Raw genomic sequence first — 6727 nt, forward strand, 5'->3', positions numbered from 1 at the left:
AATTAACACAACACTTTAAATCAACTATACTTCAATTTAAAAAATATACATATATATATATAAAATAAAAAGGAAACATGGGGCTTGCTAACCAGAGGTGAGGTCAATACTTGTCCCATTCTTGTTTGGCCTCTGTCTGTGGCAGTTCAGTACACTACGTGCTCTGTGCTGCCATGCTTTTTGTAAGAGGAGACCAAAGGCTGGCCTATGGAAGAGGAGAAAGTAGACTAGCAACGGAAGAAGGAAAGTGGGCAATGAGGCCAGGGGATGAAGACCTGAGAGAATCAGAAGCAGCGGGGTTTGGACAGAAGTAGGGTGAGCAAGAATCACTGCAGCCTAGGGGAAAAGGAAGAGATAGAAACAGACCTTTTCTGACCCTAAACTTGATTTCTTATTAGTAACAACAATAATGGCGGTGATGGGAGGATTTGAGGGTATTCATTTTATACATCCAGGATCTGTGCTTTTAGCTTCTCTCCGTTGCTCTTCACCAGAGACTGCGTTTTCTTTCTTTTGGTTTAGCTGTTTGGGCTTGTAGTTCCGCCCAGAGGGACTGCTTCCGATCACCTCTAACCTATTCCAGGGGGGGACCCAGGATAAACTCCATGGTAACGGCTGAATGCAACGATAGGGAGGATCGCGGCTATCTTCTTGGTCAAGTCACGTGAACCCTTGGGGGTTGACTAACCAAGCAGAGTTACTCTGGAGCAACTATGGAAAACGAAGAGTGTGTCTCTACTCTCTGGGTCCACACCCCGGGTTTTGGAACTCAAGCCCATTAAAGAAGGAACTCCACAATTCTGGCATATTCAGGGCAAAATGATTTTTAAGCTGTTCCACTGACTTTGTGAACCACTGCCACCCTCCTCAGAAGCCAACCAACAGCAGTATAAGCTGAGCAGTCGAGAGCATAGGTTTTGGCATCACGCAGACCTAAGGAAGACTGTGTCTCAGCTACTAAGTTCTGTTGCATGGTATATTCCTCCAGGCATACATGTCAATGCCTCATTGAGGATCCTGTGAAGAATCCACTCTCACAAGAGCATCTGAGGGCAACGTAGACTTTCTTAAGATTCCACAGTGGAGATCAAGAAGGAATTTATATCATGCTACCCAAAGTAATCAACTTTAATATCTCTGACATTTACCTTCTCCCAAATCCCTTCTTAGCCTTCCTTGATACAATGATTTCCTCTCTGTCCTTCCTCCATACAATGCCCAGTGTCACTGGCTCCATTCTCATCATCCTCACCCCTATTTATTTTCTCTTCCATCTTGCTACGCAGAGTCCCCTCCAGATCTCTGGCTCCGTAACATGAAAAGTTCTCCAGTTAACAGGACCTTTTGAGAAGGCAAGTGGGATTACATGGTATTGGCTGCAAGAAGCAGAGGGAATTATTTCTTATGTCTCACGTTTGTGGAAAGGACCTTTCCTTAACTGGTATTTCTTTCTGTGTTTCCACTTCATTCCTGGAGAAAGAAACACATGGGAGCAACACAGCTAGCTTCTCTCTGCTCCCTTGTCCGTTCCTCTTCAGGGGTGAAAGAGTAACTTTTCTAATCAGAGACAGTAGGAAAAGGAACACAGTAGGTCTGTGTGGCAGCCCTGGAGGGGTGCCACTCAGATCCCCCGTCAAGAAAGAACTTGACAGTGAGTTGCAACCAGTGAAGTTAGTTGACAGCCTCCAGATTTTGAAAGCCGTGTTCTTCTTCTTGGGCAGCCCCAACCAACGACTGAACAGAGCAGGAGTGCCAAGGCCTGGCATTTCAGCCCAAGGTGGTACCCGTTTAATAGACAGTGCTTGCTGTGGAGCTCCCCAATGCGTTGGCAGACGTTTTGTCAAATGTGCACTGAGATCCCAGGCTCTCCTGCCCAGTTGTGCTTTCTCCTTTCATCTTTCAAAACTTTACCTCTCAATAAAATTTTTGCACTCCTGTGTCCCAGAGTCTGCCTCTCAGAAGACCCAACTAACACAGTGTGGCTCTATAGCTTTACCCCTTCTCTGTCCGTCTGTCTGTCTGTCTCTCTCTCTCCCCCGCCACCCCAAAGATTCACCCTCTCTCACAAACTCCCTGTGGTAAGTTCCCCAGGAATGATTTCCCCCTGCAAGTGGGAAGCTGCATTCTCAGACATGCTGTCAGGAAGGGAGGTTCTGGGGGACTCATTATGGCCATATGTTCCGTTTCACTGTACAATTCAATCTTAGAGTGACAAAGCTGTTATTTTTCTCTCTTATCTATTTGATTCTTGTGTCTTATGTCTCAACTGGTTTTTGGCTCAAGAGGGAAACAGAGAGCTGATTTATTTATTCCCTTGACTCCAGCATGAATAGAAAAAAATTCTTACCTGTAATTTGGAATACTTGAATGATTTCCTGGAGGCCATATAGGGCATTTCTTCTACTCTTTTGTAATGAATTCATAAAAAAAAAAAACTCATCAAAGGCATGGTCTTAAAAGGTGATGAATATTTAGCAGGGTGACAGACGGAACTGGGTACATCCCCAATTTCCTCCCTCTCTTGGAGGGACGATTCTGCAGCATGATCCTCAGTCTCTCAGAGGGTCCCTCGGAGAACTGAGCTCCATAGCAATAACTCACTTATTAACACCTCTTTTATTGAATTTCCTCCCTTTCCACCACTCTTCCCTCTCTGTGCTTCCTTTTTTCACTCCAAAAATATACTACTTCCATCCAACACTTTTCTTAGCATATACTTTGGGTAGAACTCAAACTAAGACACCACCCCGATCCTACCAGACTTCAGGAAATTAGAAGAATGAGCGAGTTGATGAGAAAACAGGAAGAAGCAGACATGGGGAGTGCAGCCAAATCACAGAAATTGTGGAGCTTTCATGTGAAGGGCCAGGAACTCCTATAGTGACTGTTTCCAGAAAGGCCTTGACTACAGAACCCCTCCCTAGTTCCAGCTCCCATGAGGCTCAGTCCCATGTCCCGTGAGTTCGCCTGCTGCTAATTTAAGTATGTTTCTGTTCCTTGCAGGTTAAATAGCTTTGACTCAATCGCAAGGCCAAATAAATTCAAGCTTGCTCCAAATATGTCTCTTCAGATCAGGTTATTCTCATGTGCAGTGCAGAAACTGAGGTTGCTAGCAGGTCCCTCATAAATGACAGTCCTTTTCAACCATCACATTCTAAAATGTCGGAGAAGCTCCAGTCCCAACAGCAACTCATTATTAAATCATTTTGAAGTTGGGAAGGTAGGCCTGGAAACATTCCTGCAGAGAGCTGCTTGGTTATTTTGTTTTGATTACTGTTAGTTTCTGATCAGCCCCTCAAGAAGGGAGAGTATCCGACTTGAAGGTCCACAGTCCCATATAACATCACCTTTCTTAGCCCAGTGATCACTGATCAAGAATGAATATTTCTTGATAAAACATTCGAGTCAAAACTTCTTAAACGTTATTCCAGCTTAGTAAGAGGAAGGGCAGGGCATAGGAGTGGGTAGCAGGTAGGACCTACATCACAGAGAGGATGCTCCTCTAAGGAAGACAATCACAGCCGTGTTTGTGAAGATCCCTTTTCTTCAGCTAATTACCTCAGCAGAGGACAGCGTGAAGGAATTGAGTGGGGAAAGGAGGTCCCTGCAACCACAGGCACAGCTTTGGGAAATACATTCCTTGTGGTCGTTATCATTGCCCATTTCATAAATAAGCCCAAGTAGATAAAGTGAGCCTTGTTAACCAAACATCTCTACAACCAGTCAATAAAGGGCTCAGGTGATGCAGACCATATGGTTTCACCCAGCTCGTGTATTTTTGGATTTTGAGATAATGCTTTGTGAGTTCCCTTCCTCTAAAGAGATATCTATGTAGTGTGGCTTCCTAGGAAAGAGACTCAGCAGGCCCCATCACAGGTTGCCATGTTAGTGCTGCAGACTGTAGGGTTCGGCAGGAGGAGGCCTGGAGAAACTATACAAGTTGAGATCTTTGGTGAGGTCCCTCGGCTGCAGGGCTAAATCACACTGGCCAGCACTACAAGGAACCATACTTAACCCTAGCTCTTGCCAAGTTTTTATCTAGCCCAGGTCACAGAGGGATTTTAGGTACCTCCTGCTGTGCAAACTTTCTTGATCCTCATGCTGTGCTGAAAATATCCTGCTAAGAAAACTGGAAGACCCCACTTAACCAAGTGTCAAAGATGTTATTACCAACAGCAGATAAACCAACATCGTGTGCCTCCTGATGTGACGCTCAAAGAAGGACACAAAGATACTTATGTAGCGTTTCTGCCAGAAGAGTACATAAACCGAATCTAATCATGTGGAAACATCAGACAAACCCAAACTGAGAGACTCCTCCACAACAGCCGGCCTATATTCTCTAAGCATATCTGTGTCATGAAAGACAGAGGCCAAGAGCTAGTCCATACTAAAGGAGATTACAGAGACAGGACAGTTAAATGCAATATACATAAATCTGGATTAGATCTAGGGGGAAAAAAGAGAATTGCCAGGACGGCATCGTTGGGACAATTGGTGAAAATTGAATGTGGACTCTATATAAAAAATAGCATTGTATCAAAGTTAGATTTCCTGAATTTGATACTTATACTATGGTTTTTTAAGAGAACTCCTTGTTCTTAGGTGATATTAGCTACACCCAACTGCCTCTTCAACTTGAAATAATTAAGTACGTGTGTGTGTACACACACACGTACAATGTGGAAAAATGTTAACAACTGACATATCTAGATAAAAGGTAAAGTTAGGGAGTTATGTGTATGATACATGCGATTGTTCTGTAAGTTTTAAGTTACTTCTCAATACAAAATTTTAAAGGCCAACTTTATGAATATTCTTTTATTAAAAATAAATAACATAGAGAAAGGTTTTTTAAATACCTTGATGCCACAGTAAAGTGGAAAGAGAATGGGCCTGAGAAGCCTGAGAATTCATTACTCTGAGCTCCACCAACAAATAACCGAGCATTTTGGTAGAAAGTCACTAAATCGTTCTGAGACTCAGTTTTCTATAAAATGAAAGAGCTGGTCTAGATAATCTCTAGGATGAGTTCTTGTCCTCACACTTTGCAGGACTCCTCTTTCCACATCTTCCCTCTAACAACACCACATCACGAACTCTTTTTCGAGTATATTTATTCTTTATTGATTCTTTTAAGTATAGCAGCCTTCTTCCTGAAAGCAAAGCCACAAACCGGCAACAATGACCGGTTTCAATATAAATGGTCTGCAAATGCAATTTAATGCATATTTAAATAGAAGTGCACTCACAGGCAGTATAATTAATTCAGAGGCATTCTTCCCCAGGATTCTGGTATAGGTTCATTTCATCCATAGACTCAAGAGAACATAACTGAGGTATACAGAGCATCGGCACATTTGACACATTTTAATAGGGCAGATACAGTTGGTACCCTAAGTAAATAAAGAAATGACAAAAAATGAATAGTCTCATCAACAGATTATGACATTATCTGCTGGCAATACTAGTCTGACTCTTACTGATGCAATATAAGCCTGACAGCCAGCTATAAGAGTAATGAATCTGAGCAAAAACTGATTGCGAAATGTTCTTGGCTTAAACCTGGAGTAACCATCCTGCTGAGCTAAGAGAAATCCATGCAGTAAATCGCTTCAGGAGGCATAAGGATCCAGAAAACTCTGCTTGTAAAGGGTAAAGCATCATTTTCATTTTGAGACCTACTTTTAGGTACTAAATTCAACTTTAGATGGCCTCAGCTTTTTTTTCCTGTCTCTAAAAGACCCAACTCACAAATTTGTCATGCTTTCAGTTTCGGAAAGCTGGCAATGGTAGTCTTTTCTCAGATGAATTTCAAGGCTTGTTCAGCTTGGTTAATTACAGTCCATCATGAAAAATACTAGGTCACGTTACTTCCATTTTTTGCAGAAGAGAGCAATGTGTGTATGTTTAGCCTGGTCATTTAGTATTCAGCAACTAATGCTGGCTTTATACTGCTTGGCGGTGACATTGATAGAGGTCAACTGCAAAGCACTGAGCAGGCAGGATAGAGTAACATGTCAGGAATGTGACAACTGCATAGTGTTACAGCACTGTTTTTTCCTTCAACACAAATGCACTGAGCCACTGCCTCACCCCCAGTGCTGTCATCTTGGAAAAATGACCTGACTTCTCTGTCCCCAAAATGTTCTATCTGTAAAATGGGGATATGATTTTATTTCTTGAAGATCAAGGACTGCACTCTCTCCTGAGGAGAACAAAGAGGTCCTACTTCAGAAGGAACTTTGAAGCTGGTCATCTAGGACCTTTCTTTGTTCCTTCCCAAAGCTCCACTGAAACAACAGGAAATGGAATTTTTTAAAGATAGAAACCTGAAAGGATAAGTACAATAGAAGATAAGACAACAGTTTCCGAACAAAATTTGGAAACTGGAAAGCAGTAAATGATTTAGAAAACCTGGGAAATCTGAATCCTAAACTGGCAGCAGGGAAAGCTGAGAACAGATCTGATATACCCAGCCAGCACCTTGAAAAGCTTGAGATTGGGGGAGAGGGTGGGCCTAAAAGCAGGAGGATCTGGTGAAATTCTTTCTATGATGACTTTAGATTCCAGATCCCCTACTTCACTATGTACGGCATTTGATTGCACTGTCTATACTCTGGCAGTGACTGGGGGTTGGTCTTTGGAGAGGATAGGAGACTTCTGTCCTGGAGAACACCAGCTACAGTTGAACTCAGGAGTACCATATGAAAAACAGGGGATTAAG

Source organism: Physeter macrocephalus, chromosome 21 (assembly GCF_002837175.3).
Source record: "Physeter macrocephalus isolate SW-GA chromosome 21, ASM283717v5, whole genome shotgun sequence".
Classification (NCBI taxonomy): Eukaryota; Metazoa; Chordata; class Mammalia; order Artiodactyla; family Physeteridae; genus Physeter; species Physeter macrocephalus.